This window comes from Lithobates pipiens, unplaced genomic scaffold (assembly GCF_037356315.1).
Source record: "Lithobates pipiens isolate NorthernLeopardFrog02 unplaced genomic scaffold, aLitPip1_a1.2 Scaffold_13, whole genome shotgun sequence".
Lineage (NCBI taxonomy): Eukaryota > Metazoa > Chordata > Amphibia > Anura > Ranidae > Lithobates > Lithobates pipiens.
Genome location: NW_027507718.1, coordinates 191,331,311 through 191,339,409, shown reverse-complemented (window position 1 = coordinate 191,339,409; position 8,099 = coordinate 191,331,311).

The window sequence follows — 8,099 nt, the reverse complement described above, 5'->3', positions numbered from 1 at the left end:
GCTAGCTCTACACAAACAGGGGAGGCATTCTGCTCTCCCAATTCACGGTGCAAAAGTTTTGCCCACTCAGTCAGTGTCTGCAACACCAGTCCGGATGCCAGTACAGGTCACACGGCTGACCCCACAACCGTAAACAAGGAATGAGCCACTGCCTCGGTCTTCCTGTCCGTGGGATCCTTGAATGCAGGAGTCCCCTCAACTGGGATCGTGGTTACTTTATTTAACCTAGATACTGGGGGGTCCACGACCGGAGGAGCCGACTACTTTTTGAGAAGGCTTTCCTTAAAGGGGTAACGCACTGCCAAATTTTAGGGGACCAAAAAAGTCAGTTGCGGGCAACCCCATTCCCTATAGATGAATTTGTCAAAATAAGTCAAATACGGGAGCACCTTAGGTGAACGTGCTGGCTTGCAGGACCCAAAAGGGACCGGAACATCAGCAGAGGAATCCGCTGGCTCCTGAATCTTCAGGGTATCACGCACAGCTGTGATAAGTGCTCCAACAAGCGCCTTGTCGCGTCCGGGGAATCCTCCTCACTGTCCTGGTCAGCCACATCTGATAGGTCAGAGCAGGGGTCTCCAGCCGCAGCAGGGCATGAGTCTGCATCAGAGCTCTCCCCAGACGACGGGGGGCAGGGGCCTCTTACATGCACCTTTCCTGCCACGTGCCGCCTCTATCTTAGCAACATAGGTGTCAAGGACCGCCGTCAGGGTGTCCATGCAAACCGCGCTAACTGCAGGTGACCTGGTTGCTATAGCCTGGATTTCGGGGGAAGAAACACCAGTTTCTGAAGCCATGCTGACCCTAGCCTGTCTGACACCTGCAAGGGGACTTAGGACAGTGAAGGTCCCACCCTCCTGCTGCCGCCGCGTGGGGGGGTGGGGGGCAACTTATCACTAGACTCATCACCCAGCGGCGTTCTGTGATAGCTACATAGTGCGCCTGTAATCCCTAGGAGGTTCCCAGTAGCAGAGGAGAAAAAACTGTGTCAGCAGCAGCAGCAGCTCCAACAGCGGTGAAACGATCTGCAGAACAGCTTCAGCGTTCAGCACAGAACCATCCAGTGTCCTACACACACAGTGGACACAGGAAGCAACAAGTGAAAGCACATGTCATGCTGTCACAAGAGGACAGCGGTGAGGAAATATTCAGGCTTTAATAAAATGGCCGCCAATGTAATCAAGGAAAATGGCTGCTGAATCTATAGCTTTCCCAAATCCAAGATGGCCGCCGGAATGGCGCCATGCAGTGAACAGAGAAAAAATAAAAACGAGCTGCCTGCTAACAGACAGATAACCTCCACAAAAACTGCTTTTTGGGATCCCCAGACCTGGACCAGGACAAACGCCAGCCGCACAGAGCCCCCACAGGTGAGAAAACAGCGACCCACACACAAACACACATACACCTCCCGCAGCGCATGCAGACACCCCCCTCAGAGGGGGGAAGGAAGGGTGATAGGGACTTGGGAGAGAGAATAAGAAGGTGAGGAGGCCCCCGAATAGACTCCCGAGGGAATGCCCAGCTGCTCACCCCACCGAAGCAGGGAGAGTGGTACTTACTTACCAGTCCTGAAGAGCTGGGAGACATTCCATCACAGACCTACACCTGCGCAGTTACAGGGTAGCTTCTGGCCTCGGTATACTGTGATCCAGACATCAGTAGCCCGGTCATATGTATACCCCGGAGAATTGAAGCTCACCGACCACCTCTAGAACATGAGGTATGTCGTGGCCTGCCGAGCCGTAGCTGCGGCCTGCTCATGCTTGATGGCCGGACTGGGGAGACTACAAGGATATCATTAATCAGCCTGTCACCCAGCCGGCAGTTGATAGAAGATCTCAGGATCTCTCATCTTGCGCAAAAAGCAGCAAACCTGCAGTAAAAATATGGACCGAGAGGTCCGCAGGGTTTCCTAGGTCATTCTCCTTGCTAGGCAAAATAAAAACTGAAGCTGCTAGCAGCAGGAGAAGGGTTGATAGCACGGGGTCCGCCCCCCTGGGGCGGGATTAAAGTTCTGTGTATTGTGTAAGAATTTTGCCTAGTTTCTCCTAATGGCAGGCTATACAACCCATTTAGTTACAGAGAGGAGCCGTGTCGGTCGGTGAATATAAGAGAAATATGCGTTTGATAAATAGTTGTGCAAATATGGTGTGACAGAAAAAAATTACATCTTTTTTGTCTACAAGGCCTTTGATTTCAGGCCTTTGATTTTTTGTCTACAAGGCCTTTGATTTTTTGTCTACAAGGCCTAATGCTCCAGGGGTCACCTTTGGGAACAGGTTACATGATCCCTCTGCTGCAGCTGCTCCCCCGCTGCTCTCTCTCCCTGTAACAGCAGTACGGGGATGTTCCCCACAGGGCTGCGTCATTCATTCACAGAGCTCTGTGTATGAATGAACTACAAGTGCTTGCATCCTTTGCAGCTGTCGGTTTGAAGTTCTCAGTTAACTACCACGGTGCTGTTGAGCGCTGCAGTAGTTCATTAAGTCTTCCTGTCCTATCAGCGTGAAACTGGCTGGTGTGTGATGTACGGGGCAAACAGTTTACACTGACAGTCTGCAGGAGACCTGCATGGCACCGCCAATCTGCTGATACCTGGTGCAATCAGGGCCAGTGCTACCGCTAGGCGAACAATTCAGCCTCCTAGGACACACTGCCACCTAGGGCGCAACCGTGGCCGCTGTGTACACAGCTCCCTAGTGTGGAGATGACAACAGCCTTGTGAGTAGAGCTGGGTGTCTCAGCATGACAGGACAAACAAACACAAGGGGGGGTGCAGAGACGGCATGACTCAGTTACTGGGGCAAGCAGTAGATTTTTGGTAGAGCCCCTCCGCACTACATGTGTATAGGAGCAATCTGCACTCCCCTCCTACCAACAATACACAGACCAGCATGGCCTGGAAGTGTCTTCCACTCAGCACCTGACATTCGTCCTTGGCACTGACACACACACTGGTAAAGTCCTAGCTGGGGAGCCGCAGTGTGGAGGAAAACACACACCAGTGGAGGAAAGTGGAGGAAAACACACACCACTGACCCCCGAGCCTTTATATTTCAACACATGCACCTCACTGACTGCTCTGCTGCACTGTGCTCTGTACGTACCCCCCCCCCCCCCAAATTAAATTACAGAATAAACAGTTCCTTCCACTTTCTGCAACTTTTAGAACAGGGCGACACCAGCGTTCGATGCAGCACTTCCTCCTAGTAACCCAGAGCTCCCTGGAATGTCCCACCCTCTTCCCCAGTCACATTGCACAGGTCACAGCGGGGCAGGTTGGAAGCAGAGGGTGTGGGTGAGTGATCTGAGTCCTGGTACACATACTATTATTGATAACAATGATGTGCAGGGTGTCCTGTCAGAAAGCAGCTACTCATCAGAAAATGCAACGGAAGTAACGTTCTGTTGCGGCCATCTTGGTACACCCCGCACTTTCCTGCACTAAGCCTACAAGTCAGAAGGAGGCAAGTGGACATCTTTTTACACCCACTGAAGTCTTGCATTTAACACATATTTTTACCAGTAAACTGAGCCTATATAGTGAAATACAGTATTATGAAATCCATGACACTGTTTTGATGTTGAATTTTAAAAGCATTGGCAAGCCACCTGATCTCACAGGTTTGCTAATCTGACAGAACACCACTGCTTTTAAGATTTAACATCAAAACAGCTTGACAGATTTTAAAATCCTGTATTTCACGATATAAACTCGGTTTACTGGTAAACATAATTGTGAAATGCAAGACTTCGGTGGGTGTAAAAAGATGTCCGCTTTGCAATTTCAGACTGTAGGCTTAGTGTGGACGATTGCGGGTGTACCAAGATGGCCATCAGTTGCACTTTCTGATAGAACACAGGGTCGTCATTGTGTCGGCTCTCTTTATGTTTCTTGAAAACGCTACCTACAGATCAGGCTGCTACCCACTAGTCCCTATGTATTCTTCTGGTTACTGCCATACCTCCCAACATTTTGAGATAGGAATGAGGGACACCTACTAGCAAATGTACAGTGGTGTGAAAAAGTGTTTGCCCCCTTCCTCATTTCCTGTTCCTTTGCATGTTTGTCACACTTAAGTGTTTCGGAACATCAAACCAATTTAAACAATAGTCAAGGACAACACAAGTAAACACAAAATGCAATTTGTAAATGAAGGTGTTTATTATTAAAGGTGAAAAAAAATCCAAACCATCATGGCCCTGTGTGAAAAAGTGATTGCCCCCCCTTGTTAAAACATACTATAACTGTGGTTGTCCACACCTGAGTTCAATTTCTCTAGCCACACCCAGGCCTGATTATTGCCACACCTGTTCACAATCAAGGCATCACTTAAATAGGAGCTGCTTGACACAGTAAGGTCCACCAGAAGATCCTTAAAAGCTACACATCATGCCGAGACCCAAAGAAATTCAGGAACAATTGAGAAAGAAAGTAATTGAGATCTATCAGTCTGGAAAGGGTTATAAAGCCATTTCCAAAGCTTTGGGAATCCAGCGAACCACAGTGAGAGCCATTATCCACAAATGGCGAAGACATGGAACAGTGGTGAACCTTCCCAGGAGTGGCCGGCCGCCCAAAATTACCCCAAGAGTGCAGCGACGACTCATCCAAGAGGTCACAAAAGACCCCACAACAACGTCCAAGGAACTGCAGGCCTCACTTGCCTCAGTTAAGGTCAGCGTTCATGCTTCCACCATCAGGAAAAGACTGGGCAAAAATGGCCTGCATGGCAGAGTTCCAAGGAGAAAACCACTGCTGAGCAAAAAGAACATCAAAGCTCGTCTCAATTTCTCCACAACACATCTTGATGATCCCCAAGACTTTTGGGACAACATTCTGTGGACCGATGAGACAAAAGTGGAACTCTTTGGAAGGTGTGTGTCCAAGTATATCCGGCGTAGAAGGAACACTGCATTTCAGAAAAAGAACATTATACCAACAGTAAAATATGGTGGTGGTAGTGTGGTGGTCTGGGGCTGTTTTGCTGCTTCAGGACCTGGAAGACTTGCCGTGATAAAAGGAACTATGAATTCTGCTGTCTACCAAGAGATCCTGAAGGAGAATGTCCGACCATCTGTTCGTGTACTCAAGCTGAAACGAACTTGGGTTCTGCAGCAGGACAATGATCCTAAACACACCAGCAAGTCCACCACCGAATGGCTGAAGAAAAACAAAATGAAGACTTTGGAGTGGCCTAGCCAAAGTCCTGACCTGAATCCTATTGAGATGTTGTGGTATGACCTTAAAAAGGCTGTTCATGCTCGAAAACCCTCTAATGTAACTGAATTAGGACAATTCTGCAAAGATGAGTGGGCCAAAATTCCTCCAGGACGCTGTAAAAGCCTCATTGCACGTTATCGCAAACGCTTGGTTGCAGTTGTTGCTGCTAAGGGTGGCCCAACCAGTTATTAGGTTTAGGGGGCAATCACTTTTTCACACAGGGCCATGATGGTTTGGATTTTTTTTCACCTTTAATAATAAACACCTTCATTTACAAATTGCATTTTGTGTTTACTTGTGTTGTCCTTGACTATTGTTTAAATTGGTTTGATGTTCCGAAACACTTAAGTGTGACAAACATGCAAAGGAACAGGAAATGAGGAAGGGGGCAAACACTTTTTCACACCACTGTATGAAGGGCATAGGACACACCCCCTTAACAAAAAAAAAAGGTTAATTAAATCTACAAGTGCTTTTTTTTACCACTACTATTCCTTTATATTGGCTTTTAAAATTTACAAATGCAGCAATTTAGAAATGGGATGAAAGGTTTAGCACTGGGGAAACACTACTTGAAAGATAAAAAGTCCATTTTATATACAACTATATGGATCAGACCAAAATGAGGGACAGATCAGGAGGAAAGAGACACAGAGGGACATTGGTCCAAATCAGGGACAGTCCCTCAAAATCAGGAACAGTTGGGAGCTATGGTTAGTGCTGATACTAGTGCAGTCTGGAGGTGCAGCATATAATAGAACTGGGCTGTAGCTTCCTCCGCTTGCAACATCTGAAAGCTGTCTTCTCCTCCTCTCCCTTCCACCAGTAGACAGCGGCTGCAGGAAGAAAATACAGCCAATCAGTTCTAGTAAATGCTACCCCCTCCTGTCCAGGGGTCTGTATGAGGGGGTTCCCACCATCCCTGTGCTGAGTTCCTAGGACTGTACACCTGCTGTGCCCATTATGAGGGGTTCCCACCATCCCTGAGTTGAGTTCCTGGCTCTATATACCAATTGTAACCATTATAAGGTGTTCCCAACATCCCTGCACAGGTGTTAACAACTGCTCTGCCCATTATGAGGAGATCCCAACATCCCTGTGCCGAGTTCCCTAGTTTGTACAACTGCTGTGCCCAATATGAGGGGTTTCCCACTGATGGGCACTAATAGGCTGCATTGATGGGCACTGATGAGATAGCACCAACAGACTACACTGATGAGGCGGCACTGATAGGTGGCACTCAGTGCCCATGGGTACTGATAGGCAGCACCGATTGGCCTCCACTGATAATCAGTGCCTTGATTATCTGTGTACATATCCCCTGTACAGGGCAGGTGCTACCTATAGGCAAGGTAGGCGCTGGCCTAGAGCGCACATCAGTCAGGGTCGCTGTGCCGATGACACCCCCGCCACCTTCGAGCCTCTATGTACACCTAATGCGTATCATACAGCTGGCCAGTGACTCACTCCACACCCCAAAATGGTAGCAGTCAAAAGGTGGGGTATACATAGGCAGGGCAAAGGGGGTGGAGTCAGGGGTAGAGCCAAGGGAGCAGGAAAATTAGGTTTCACCTAGGGTGTCAAAAATTCTTGCACCAGCCCTGGGTGCAATGCTCTCCAGGCTCCTAAAAAAAATTGTAAATACACATTTTTTTACCTGAACTTATCCTTTCAATCATTTTTGGCCAAAAAAAGCAACTTGCTCTAGTGCCGCAGTGGTAGTAAACTACCAGAGAAAAAACAATTTGGGCCCCCATGCAGGTGTAAGTCATAATGTACTAGTATGCACCGCATACTAGCACATTATGACAGACTTACCTGGACAGGGAGCCCTCCAGCACAGCGCTTCCATCTTCACTGTATGAATGGCTGCTGCTATTATGACGTCACTCCTGCACATGTGTGCGGAAGACCCGACCTCAAAGGTATGGCATGGGTATGCCGTCCATTCAGGGTGTATGCGCCGATGACGTCGCTGGCTGCATGCTGTGTGAATAGCTCCTAAACAGTGCAGGTTTAGGAGAGATTTACTGTACATACAGGTAAGCCTTATTATAGGCTTGCCTGTAGGTACAAGTTCAAAAGTGAACTTTATACCACTTTAGCCTAGTGATGGCAAACTTTTTTGAGTCTGAGTGCCCAAGCTGCAAAACAAAACGAACTTGTTTATTTCAATTTGTCAACACTGAATTAACACTGCCAGCGACTCTGTACAGAGGATGCAACTGATCACCCTTTTGAATGAGCCCAAATGGTAATTGTAATTACCTTTTGGCAAATAGAAGTGGTTTCTACTGATGTTCCAAGTGTGTCCGCCAAGGCAAAGCTCTGTAAACGTAGCCTGCCTGGGGACTGAATAGCTTGCGAGGAGGGCGCCATGCGTTCTACGCCCACCAGCGCACATGTGTGGCTCCACCAGTCCAGATGGGAGGCTCTAACCAGCACCGATGACGCCATCTGATTTTTTTTTTATATGCCTCTGTATCTGCACATCAATGTGTTCCTCCTTATCTATCACTGCATGTCACACCATTTTCCCTACAAAGGGCCGTGGTTATTTTGCCTTTGCTTGGGGATTGGGGAGTGTCTCTGCTGTGTGGCCGGATGATCTCCACCTGATGCATGGGGCCCATCAGATGGCGTCATCGGTGCTAGTTAGAGCCTCCCATCTGGGGGGTTTTGCTTGTGGACTGTTGGAACCGTGCGTGTGTGCTTGGAACGCATGGCGCCCTCCCCGCTAGCTGGGGGGGAGGTTGTAATGATCCGGCAACCACCATACAGCGCGATGCAGGGAAACGCAGAAAATCCTGTGCTTTTCCCGCATCGCATTAGCCTGGGTTCACACTGGTGCATGGAGAACACTGCATGTGAT